The sequence below is a fragment of the Lepisosteus oculatus genome, chromosome 14, assembly GCF_040954835.1.
Source record: "Lepisosteus oculatus isolate fLepOcu1 chromosome 14, fLepOcu1.hap2, whole genome shotgun sequence".
In the NCBI taxonomy this organism is placed as follows: domain Eukaryota; kingdom Metazoa; phylum Chordata; class Actinopteri; order Semionotiformes; family Lepisosteidae; genus Lepisosteus; species Lepisosteus oculatus.
Genome location: NC_090709.1, coordinates 51,503,146 through 51,515,268, shown reverse-complemented (window position 1 = coordinate 51,515,268; position 12,123 = coordinate 51,503,146). Strand labels below are relative to the sequence as shown.

At 44.7% G+C, this 12,123-nt stretch overlaps 2 non-coding genes across 2 annotated transcripts; both read right to left on the bottom strand.

The window, feature by feature from the left end:
- Window positions 1-4,319: 4,319 nt before the first annotated feature.
- Window positions 4,320-4,391, bottom strand: trnap-agg (transfer RNA proline (anticodon AGG)). The gene has a single exon. It is a non-coding gene; the product is annotated as a tRNA-Pro (tRNA).
- A 6,696-nt stretch (window positions 4,392-11,087) lies between these two features.
- Window positions 11,088-11,161, bottom strand: trnan-auu (transfer RNA asparagine (anticodon AUU)). Its single transcript has one exon. It is a non-coding gene; the product is annotated as a tRNA-Asn (tRNA).
- Between the last annotated feature and the right edge of the window lie 962 nt (window positions 11,162-12,123).

Genomic DNA, 12,123 nt, shown 5'->3' with positions numbered 1-12,123 from the left:
TCATACCACTAGACCAACGAGCCACAGCAGCACTTTCCATTTCAATCTGTCAGCGAGCTTGAGGATGGGGAGAGGCGCCATTCGCTCGTCCAGTCAGACCTTCATCAATAAGTCAAGAAAGCTGCAATTACACGACTGCCTTGCAGACGAAGGGCAGTGAACTGTGCCCGGTAAGAGGGGAACAAGCGGCACTAGGTGACGCCGAGGCATAAGTCCCAGCGAGGGGGGTTGGCTTGTATGGTACAGCGCTTGCTTTGCATGTGGGAGATAGCAGGATCAATTCCCGCATCCTCCAGGTGTGTGCTTAGAGCTTGATGTGCCGAAAGGTGTCCTTTAGCCTGTGGTCCCGCCTTACATGGAGAGCATCGTGCAGCTGTCAAGCGTTTCGCAGCCACGCCCCCTTTTCATCTTCTCTCTGGCTTAAGCGTCACTCCGCCCCTCTCTCTTGACATTTCATGTCAGCATGTCAGAAGTCCGAGTGACATTTTTAATGGCTGAGTGAGGGCACGATGCTGAAGCAGAGAGGCCACTTCAGCCACAGAGACTTGTGCTAGGTGAGATCTGAAAGACGGACTCGCAACAGAAACAGACCAAAAATGTATCGGTGAGATCAAAAGGCAAATGCAACATTCAGCAGAGGGCGTCTAAAGATTAGGGAACGGGCGACTGAAATCCATGTGAGGCAAACTTTCCGGTGTGTGTACTGCAGCTGGGCTTGTTGGCGTAATTGGTAGTGCGTCAGTCTCGTCATCTGAAGGGCCTGAGTTTGATCCTCACACGGGGCAGGGCTGCTTCCTCTCTTGCTCTTTTCAAACACTTGCGGCAACTGTTCGCTCATAACCACGTCTGGAATGCGTGACCTTTACACGGGCGAGAAGCAAGGCCGCATCCCTTTTCTAAAGAACATTCACATTCAGAAATAAGTCAAGAAATTTGCCATTACTTTCGCTCGCACTGCTGTCAGCCTGCCCATGTTGCCAAAGAAAGATTCACTCGGCGTCAACATGACAGAACAGCGATCACTTGAAAACAATGTTCCACACTCCGTAAGCAAGAACTTCAGTGTTTGCAGTCACCCGATATGCCGATAGTCAAAGGAGCACAAAACACGAAGCGTCAAAAGACAAGATGAGTTGATGGAAAGAGCGTTGAATTGATGAGCACAAAAGTTCAGCTCGTACAATAGGCAACGAAGGTCTCAGCGTCGTCATCGCACTTGAAAGGACTGCCTTGCAGACCAAGGGCAGTGGGCGGTGCCCGGTAAGAGGGGCAGAGGCGGTAAGACATGATGCCGAGAAGCATGAAGCGAGGGGGTTTAGCTCAAATGGTAGAGCGCTCGCTTAGCATGCAAGAGGTAGCGGGATCGATGCCCGCATCCTCCAGGTCTGAGTTTGGATCTCCGGAAGCCCGGTGCTCTTGTTTAGCTTCTGCGACTTCTGACAGGTGCTCCTCCGTTGCGGAGAGAATGTCCTTCAGTTGTCAAGCGTTGAAGGGCCACACCTCCTTCCCAACCTCAGTCTGCACTGAGTGCGTCTCCGGCATTTTCTCGTCCAATTTGTCAGCTTAGCAAGTGAAAAGTATATCCGAGTGAAAACAGTGCTGATAATACTCTCACGAATTGTTAGAAGACGTGCTTTTGATCATCGATTGCTTAACAATCACATTCGTTCGACTTGAGCCATCAAGCTCGTAGTTTTCCTTCAAATCTTGAAAGCTCTCAGTGAGAACATCATAGGCTGCAGGACTTGATTACTTCAACAGAAAGAAGAGCAGACAGCTCGACAAATATGTGAGGCGCAGAGAGCGCAAGGCGAGCCGCACACGTTTCGGTGGCTGAGAGAGGGCAGTTTTTGCTTCTGCATTTCCCAAGTAAGGACGCATGACAACAAGCGATCGCGGTGCTCATCTACGACACAGTGGTGATGAGTTTTCAGTACGTGTTCTTTTGAACGAGCAATGAGGTTGCCGCCTTGGACAGCTGACTGCACGCTCTCATTGTGCCACGTGATGAGAATTCACCAGGCTCGTTCAGTCATTAGTCACATTCCATCGTTTGCCATAAGCAGACGCTGCGAAGTGATGTGGATATCAGTTCCCAGTCTTGTGGAAGAGGAGGAAAAGAGCACACGAGGGCTCATCCAGGAGTTGAACCCGGGACCTCTCTCACTCTAAGTGAGAATCATACCACTAGACCAACGAGCCACAGCAGCACTTTCCATTTCAATCTGTCAGTGAGCTTGAGGATGGGGAGAGGCGCCATTCGCTCGTCCAGTCAGACCTTCATCAATAAGTCAAGAAAGCTGCAATTACACGACTGCCTTGCAGACGAAGGGCAGTGAACTGTGCCCGGTAAGAGGGGAACAAGCGGCACTAGGTGACGCCGAGGCATAAGTCCCAGCGAGGGGGGTTGGCTTGTATGGTACAGCGCTTGCTTTGCATGTGGGAGATAGCAGGATCAATTCCCGCATCCTCCAGGTGTGTGCTTAGAGCTTGATGTGCCGAAAGGTGTCCTTTAGCTTGTGGTCCCGCCTTACATGGAGAGCATCGTGCAGCTGTCAAGCGTTTCGCAGCCACGCCCCCTTTTCATCTTCTCTCTGGCTTAAGCGTCACCTGGCCCCTCTCTCTTGACATTTTATGTCAGCATGTCAGAAGTCCGAGTGACATTTTTAATGGCTGAGTGAGGGCACGATGCTGAAGCAGAGAGGCCACTTCAGCCACAGAGACTTGTGCTAGGTGAGATCTGAAAGACGGACTCGCAACAGAAACAGACCAAAAATGTATCGGTGAGATCAAAAGGCAAATGCAACATTCAGCAGAGGGCGTCTAAAGATTAGGGAACGGGCGACTGAAATCCATGTGAGGCAAACTTTCCGGTGTGTGTACTGCAGCTGGGCTTGTTGGCGTAATTGGTAGTGCGTCAGTCTCGTCATCTGAAGGGCCTGAGTTTGATCCTCACACGGGGCAGGGCTGCTTCCTCTCTTGCTCTTTTCAAACACTTGCGGCAACTGTTCGCTCATAACCACGTCTGGAATGCGTGACCTTTACACGGGCGAGAAGCAAGGCCGCATCCCTTTTCTAAAGAACATTCACATTCAGAAATAAGTCAAGAAATTTGCCATTACTTTCGCTCGCACTGCTGTCAGCCTGCCCATGTTGCCAAAGAAAGATTCACTCGGCGTCAACATGACAGAACAGCGATCACTTGAAAACAATGTTCCACACTCCGTAAGCAAGAACTTCAGTGTTTGCAGTCACCCGATATGCCGATAGTCAAAGGAGCGCAAAACACGAAGCGTCAAAAGACAAGATGAGTTGATGGAAAGAGCGTTGAATTGATGAGCACAAAAGTTCAGCTCGTACAATAGGCAACGAAGGTCTCAGCGTCGTCATCGCACTTGAAAGGACTGCCTTGCAGACCAAGGGCAGTGGGCGGTGCCCGGTAAGAGGGGCAGAGGCGGTAAGACATGATGCCGAGAAGCATGAAGCGAGGGGGATTAGCTCAAATGGTAGAGCGCTCGCTTAGCATGCAAGAGATAGCGGGATCGATGCCCGCATCCTCCAGGTCTGAGTTTGGATCTCCGGAAGCCCGGTGCTCTTGTTTAGCTTCTGCGACTTCTGACAGGTGCTCCTCCGTTGCGGAGAGAATGTCCTTCAGTTGTCAAGCGTTGAAGGGCCACACCTCCTTCCCAACCTCAGTCTGCACTGAGTGCGTCTCCGGCATTTTCTCGTCCAATTTGTCAGCTTAGCAAGTGAAAAGTATATCCGAGTGAAAACAGTGCTGATAATACTCTCACGAATTGTTAGAAGACGTGCTTTTGATCATCGATTGCTTAACAATCACATTCGTTCGACTTGAGCCATCAAGCTCGTAGTTTTCCTTCAAATCTTGAAAGCTCTCAGTGAGAACATCATAGGCTGCAGGACGCCCCGTAACTTGATTACTTCAACAGAAAGAAGAGCAGACAGCTCGACAAATATGTGAGGCGCAGAGAGCGCAAGGCGAGCCGCACACGTTTCGGTGGCTGAGAGAGGGCAGTTTTTGCTTTTGCATTTCCCAAGTAAGGACGCATGACAACAAGCGATCGCGGTGCTCATCTACGACACAGTGGTGATGAGTTTTCAGTACGTGTTCTTTTGAACGAGCAATGAGGTTGCCGCCTTGGACAGCTGACTGCACGCTCTCATTGTGCCACGTGATGAGAATTCACCAGGCTCGTTCAGTCATTAGTCACATTCCATCGTTTGCCATAAGCAGACGCTGCGAAGTGATGTGGATATCAGTTCCCAGTCTTGTGGAAGAGGAGGAAAAGAGCACACGAGGGCTCGTCCGGGAGTTGAACCCGGGACCTCTCGCACCCTAAGCGAGAATCATACCACTAGACCAACGAGCCACAGCAGCACTTTCCATTTCAATCTGTCAGCAAGCTTGAGGATGGGGAGAGGCGCCATTCGCTCGTACAGTCAGACCTTCATCAATAAGTCAAGAAAGCTGCAATTACACGACTGCCTTGCAGACGAAGGGCAGTGAACTGTGCCCGGTAAGAGGGGAACAAGCGGCACTAGGTGACGCCGAGGCATAAGTCCCAGCGAGGGGGGTTGGCTTGTATGGTACAGCGCTTGCTTTGCATGTGGGAGATAGCAGGATCAATTCCCGCATCCTCCAGGTGTGTGCTTAGAGCTTGATGTGCCGAAAGGTGTCCTTTAGCCTGTGGTCCCGCCTTACATGGAGAGCATCGTGCAGCTGTCAAGCGTTTCGCAGCCACGCCCCCTTTTCATCTTCTCTCTGGCTTAAGCGTCACTCCGCCCCTCTCTCTTGACATTTCATGTCAGCATGTCAGAAGTCCGAGTGACATTTTTAATGGCTGAGTGAGGGCACGATGCTGAAGCAGAGAGGCCACTTCAGCCACAGAGACTTGTGCTAGGTGAGATCTGAAAGACGGACTCGCAACAGAAACAGACCAAAAATGTATCGGTGAGATCAAAAGGCAAATGCAACATTCAGCAGAGGGCGTCTAAAGATTAGGGAACGGGCGACTGAAATCCATGTGAGGCAAACTTTCCAGTGTGTGTACTGCAGCTGGGCTTGTTGGCGTAATTGGTAGTGCATCAGTCTCGTTATCTGAAGGGCCTGAGTTTGATCCTCACACGGGGCAGGGCTGCTTCCTCTCTTGCTCTTTTCAAACACTTGCGGCAACGGTTCGCTCATAACCACTTCTGGAATGCGTGTCCTTTACACGGGCGAGAAGCAACGCCGCATCCCTTTTCTAAAGAACATTCACATTCAGAAATAAGTCAAGAAATTTGCCATTACTTTCGCTCGCACTGCTGTCAGCCTGCCCATGTTGCCAAAGAAAGATTCACTCGGCGTCAACATGATAGAACAGCGATCACTTGAAAACAATGTTCCACACTCCGTAAGCAAGAACTTCAGTGTTTGCAGTCACCCGATATGCCGATAGTCAAAGGAGCGCAAAACACGAAGCGTCAAAAGACAAGATGAGTTGATGGAAAGAGCGTTGAATTGATGAGCACAAAAGTTAAGCTCGTACAATAGGCAGCGAAGGTCCCGGCGTTGTCATCGCTCTTGAAAGGACTGCCTTGCAGACTAAGGGCAGTGGGAGGTTGCTGTTTTGAGACGGAGGCATTGGGATGGTGGGCCGAGATCTATTCTTCTTAAGGAATTCTTCATCGTGAAAGATCGGTCCACAGGTCTTCCAAAGAACTCGGGGAATCATGTGCTACTGAATGGAGTGAAGTGCTGAAACACATGACATGCCCCCTTGATCTCACATGCACAATTCTGCTGCAACATGCACAGCTACTGTCCACACCAGGCAGTGGGGCTTCAGCAGAATTTGCTACGCCACCTGCAATTACATATCCAGCTGCACACATATACATGGCCCTTCTTTCCTTTTCAGGATCTCAAAAAAAAGCATAGTGTGGTTTTCCTGCCACCTGATTGACCTCATCTCCCTCAGAATGTGCCCCGCCACATTCATTGCTGAAGCAGGACGGAGGCTAACGGACATGTCAGAACAGTGAGGTTCAACGATCTCTCCAAAATATTATGGTTGTAGTGGAAGAGATATGTTTTAAATTGTACCTTGGTATTTCATACTCTCTCTAGAATGTTATCCATTTCTATTTTATTTTGACAGGAACTGTTAAAAGGCTAATGACACTAGATGAAAAGAGAAGAAAGAAAACACAACATTTCAGCCGTGGAGGCTTCTTCAGGCATGAGGGCTCCACGGCTGAAATGTTGTGTTTTCTTTCTTTTCTTTTAAGCATGGAATAGACCTATTACTTGTTCCTTTGTAGCCTACACATGGTGATGCAGCTCCCCACCTAAACTGCAAATGATACTAGATGCCTGGTAGTTTGTGGTACTTGGTTATTGTCTTATGTTTGCTCAAACTGCATATGTGTTGTAGCAGCGATGCTTATTAATAAGAAAGAATTAAGTGTTCTGAGCCTTCCCAAATGAGGCCCCATCTCTGTTCATCTCTGTGGTGCAGCTACAGAGAAACTATTCATGCAGGCTGATTTAAGGTTTCCTTTGATAAGGGACAGCTCCCAAAGGGGGATGCACTTAGCTAAGCCTGGCTATCATGATCAATGGTCATCCATTGGCGCCTATCTGTCTAGGGAGTGCCAGATGGACATCTGGACTGCATTCCTAGGTGTCAGGAGTAAATGACTCATATCTCACCTTGATCAACCAATCAGGGACTGGTAGGGCCGTGTAACCCACGTGGGACTCTCATGCCCATGGAACTTTCAGCCAATCAACGAGCTGAAGTTCCTCCAGGTAAAAACAGGAAACACAGAGAGCCTGTAGTAAGATTCAGGAGAATTCTGTGGACTTTTCTAAAGGGAATTCAAAGGAGAATTCCAGGGCAGGACGGCCCAGGAGCAGAAGGCTCCCAAGGGCAGGACATTCTCGCAGAGCGCCTCCTGACCATCCTGAGACTCAGCCTGGACAACCACGGAACGGCCAGTGTGTCAGAGTGCCAGAACTTTCCTTTGTTCTAAGAGTCAAGAGCGGAGGTTGCCAGAGAGTAACCAGAGGATCCACCTGAGGTTAGCACCAGTAGCAGGCCTCGTGAACAGGTCGGAACTGTGGACAGCTGAATCACTATTCAGAACTAGCGCTTCATCAGGAACGAACCGGTCTTCTTCCTGACTTGCTGGGACCCACAGTCATCTTTTCTCCTGTGCGCAAACTTTGCTAGTTAAAGCCAACACTAACTAGCCGGTCAGTGAGCATCTGCAGCGCACCATCGCAAGCCGCACAGTACAGGCAACAGGCACCGCACTGGCACCGAGCCAGAGAGTGCGGATTGGACAGCAACAGCCTGCAACTGTTTCTTTGAGTCAGCAGGAGATCTGAATCCCCAGAGATTGGATGAGTATTCACTTATTACTTCACTGCATTACTGCTCGAGAATTCAATTGTTATCCCAACCAGTTGATATCAATTTAATTCCTAAGAGTTATGTACTTGTTTTGAGTATCTAATGTAGAAGTTATAACCAAGTTCATTTATGAAACGGTCTAAATGAATGATATACTGAATGTATGTCCCTCTTGGTTTGGAACTCTTCATGATTTAATATATACCTTTTGTATTCTGCTAACCCACACTCTTAAGATCTGTTATGTTTATATGCACATTTTATGTATTAATAAGTGCATTAGTATCTGTGTGTGTGCGTTAATGAGTTAACCCGCAAGGTCGGTTTTCTAATAGCCATTAAAGAATCATTTTGTGACTTACTGCTACAATTAATAATTGTCCCAGTAAATACACAAAACCCCTACACACGCATGGAAACCAATATTTACCTGCTAATCCAGAATGCAGCAGAGAACAGTTGGACAGAAGGTTAGTATCTGTCGATACTGCATCACAGAAGTCAGTCTCTTCCCCCTCATTATGCAGGCTGACTTGTTCACGATGAACTGTCCTCCAGTGACAGTCAGCTGCAATCACTGACTCAGACATGGTGTTGATACACTGACGGCACTTTGGCTGATTTGGTTAACATGCTTTCCTCTTAAACAGGAGATGCTGAGTTCAAATCCCAGCAGTGCTTTTCTTCCTGTCTTGTCTTACAAAATGTATCACTATGGATGATTACGTACAGCTTGATTTTGTTTAACGCAAGTTTTCATTTTCTTTCTGGAACAACTTGCTTTTCATGAAATCCATACAGCTTGTGAAAGATGAAATACAAATATTGCCTTGTATATTGTAGGCTGGTAAGAAAAAAGCATTATTTTCTTTTTTTTAAGCTTGCAAATGGAGAAAAGGGACACACGTGAGTCTCTGTTAATTGAAAGGTTAGTGGTTTGAGCCCACCCAGAAATGCACTTCTCATTATTGCAATGTAAACCTCATCTCTACTTATTCGGATTTCTTAGCAAAACCTTAACCCACTTGATATTTGCAAGAAATGTGAATGTTTTTGTTAAACAATTAAGTATGTAAGTCAATATCACTGGGAATGGCCAATAATGACCAACATTCAAGGACATCATATTCAGCCAAGGACTTTGATCTTCGAACGGCTAGCAGAAGAATTCTCTCGATGCATCCTTAGTTAGAATATTTAAAATTACGACACAGATTTCTTGGAGAACTTGACAAGCAAAAAAGACAGTTGGACAGCATGATTATGCTAGGACTGTACATTTGTATTTTAATACTTTTGTATATTTATCTTAATTGTAATATACATGTAACCATAAATGCTGTTCTATGTAAATACATTTTGTTGTATTTTATCATATTTTAGCTGAGGGCACAAGGGGGTCTATTATACCTTCCGAAACTTCCAAGACAACTATAACAGAGGCTCATATTTTAATATAATTTGCTTTAAAAGAAAACTACAATTTGTACGATATCAACCCTCAATATCGACGTTCAAATGAAGGATTTAAAGAAGCAACAGCGATAGGAGAGTACATTGATTTTGGACCAATGTTTGCATCTGAACAATCCTTCCTCCTGGAAAGAAGAAAAAATAGGTATGCTTTGAGTCTCATGATGATGCTCTTCTGGATAAAAAAAAACAGTGCAAATTTGTTTCGGATGTATTTTGGATAACATTATAACTGTCATCGAAGAGAAATTTGATCAGTTGAATACAGTCAAAACTTTTGACATTTTATATGATGACAGGACGTACATTTAGGACTCAGTACCGATAACGCTGCTGATATTGATGGAGTAGAAATTAAGTGTATTGGTAGTTTTATCTGAGGCAAGAAGTACTAGAACACCTCCTATAAAAATGTTAGGATTCAGAGCAAGAAATATTTTTCCACCTCACCCAATGGTATTGCATTAACGAGGCTGAATCTGGCTTCTTATTCGCCAGCTTCTTCTTCTGCCCTAAATGCTGCTGCTGTGATGTTATGCCGCCTTTCACCTGTAGATAGCTCTTTACAGTAATTTTTAAAAGTACTAATCGGGATGGATTACTGTATTTATCCTCAGTAAAGGGGAATATGTAAGTGACTATCCAAATATAATTTTTGTGTGAAACACATTTCAGAAAATTGTAAACCAATTTTCAAAACTCACAATAACACAAACACAATAAGTAAATAAGATAAAGGCAAAACATAAGTTCACAGGCACTTTCTGCATATTTACCGCGACCTTACCTTCTGATCATCAAAAGTCTTAAAATCTTGCATTTTACAAGAACTTTTTAATATAAATGGGACATTTAGAACATGGCATATGAGAATATATGGTTAACCGAGGATGAGCAACGGGTGATGGCACTTTCTGCTTCTTGCTATAAACCTACCCCCTGGTTATAAAAACATCTAAAAATTATGACACTGAGGTGTGAGAGACAATGGAACAGACTATCAAAATCCTGAACTTTAGGAAATTTTACAGTACCATTTTTTCAAATATGACCCTGTGAACATGGCATGTCCCTCCTTCCTCATTACCAAAACATCTCAATGTTCCGACACTATGTACATTGGTAATTACAACACTTCACTGTTGCATTTCTGAGTTGTGACATTGTGAACATGGCATGTTAAAGTATATAGAAAATCTAGATCAGAACAGGCTAAATGCAATTCATAGTGATTTATCATTTTCTGACTTTCTAAATGAAAAACAATTTTTTTCGATGATTATGACACTTCGGTATGACATAAAATATGCTTCAATGACAGAATAAATAATCATGGAAAAAATACCCACAGTGGACATTCATAGTTGTGATTATAGGAATGTTAAATATCAGGTGAGTAGCTGCGTCAGCATGCGTAGGCTGCAAAGGAACAAGTAAAGGGTTATTCCATGCTGAAAAGAGAAGAAAGGAAACACGACGTGTTGGCCGTGGAGCCTTCTTCAGGTGTTAGAAAGACAGGGCAGTATGCAAAGATAATTTTCTTTTTATCTTTGCTGACTGCAGTTTATCTTTGATGACAACATCAAAGACATTAAGGAATTCTTACGGCTAACAGCTCCACATCAACTTCCTTTTATAACTAACCTCATCAGTTCTCTCAACTGCACTCTTCCAGTTTCTCACTTCAGAGAAGGATAAAAAACTCAATCATCCTCAACAGAGAAAAACCATCAACACCCCTACCACCTCCACTAATCCTAACTTTGTTGTTACTATACCCTCTGACCTTTCCCTTTCACCCCTTTGCATCCTCAGCTAACATATTTTAATATTACAACACAATTACAATAGATTGTACAGTATTTACAGTTTAAAATTAAGGTAAATATGTCCAAATATCAAAATCCAACTGCACAGTGCTAACAAAACAATGCTTGTCAACTTCTCAAACAAATCTGCATTGTATTTTTAAAATATTTCAGCAGAAGATGTGATGGGAGTATAAATGACGATTCGACGATCATTTTTCTTGGGTGAATATGGTTTTCTGGGGAGTTGCGATGTTGGGCATTATTGGACATTTTTGACAAGTGTTGAACAGTCACATTTCCTACAAATATTAAAATGGCTATGGTTTAGCTGAGAAATCCAATCGACCTATGCGAAAACAATGTTTACATCGCAGAAGAAACCCATCCCTGGGTGGACTTGAACCACCAACTTCTCAGTTAATAGCCGAACGCGCTAACCGATTGCGCCACAGAGACTGACTGGTGGAGTCTTTTCTCGAATCAAAAAAAAAAATCTCTTACCGTTTATTTTGCCAGCCGGTAATATTTCTTCTGCACTGATAACCAAGAACTGAATTTCATGTTTCGCAAGCTGTGTGAATTTCATCAAAAACAAGTTTTTGAAAGGAAATGAAAACATGCATTTAACAAAATCAAGCCCTTTGTGATTGCCCGAAATGGTACGTTCTGTATTACAAGATAGGAAGAAAGACACGGCTGGGATTTGAATCACAGTTCTTTTGTTCAATAAAGAGGCACTTTAACCAACTAGGCTACGGTGACAGGACCACCATCACCTTTTACAGCCTCTTGGACACACCGCTCTGAGACATCTGCGTTCAGAAAGCGCTGAACCTGCTCTCAGAGCAAATTGCCTCTTTTACATACAGTAGCAGCCCCGACACTGAGAAACGAAGAGAACTGGCTTTTATCTGGCATTTTTCATGTCCAATGCGTTTGACATCTAACAAGGGCGACAAAGTTCTTCTGCAACATTATTTCTTCTTCTTTTTTATTTCTGTACGCTTTGATAAAAAACTAGAAATCGTGCAAGGGAAAAATGTCTTTTTTTCATAGAGAAAACGTGGACCGGGAAGTGTTGTGCTGAGAAGAAGTGATTTAACATGATACGTGACATAATTTATCGGAGCAAATGCTCACCCAGCAAGGTCTGGAGAAGTTGGAGAGTCTGGTGGATGTGATAATTATACGGTGTTGTGGAAGAAAACAGTCTTTCTTTGAATTCTCAATCAATCGGAATTTCAGTGCGAAACATAAACCCTTTGTGTGATTTAAAGAGATAATATTTTAAAACTCATAAAAAATCAGAAAACACGTTTCTCACTTTGAAATTTTAGACGGGGCGGTATATTACTAGTAGCGACACTGAGCACACTATGGGGGAATTCCGGTTATGTGAAATACCAGCAGTTTAATAA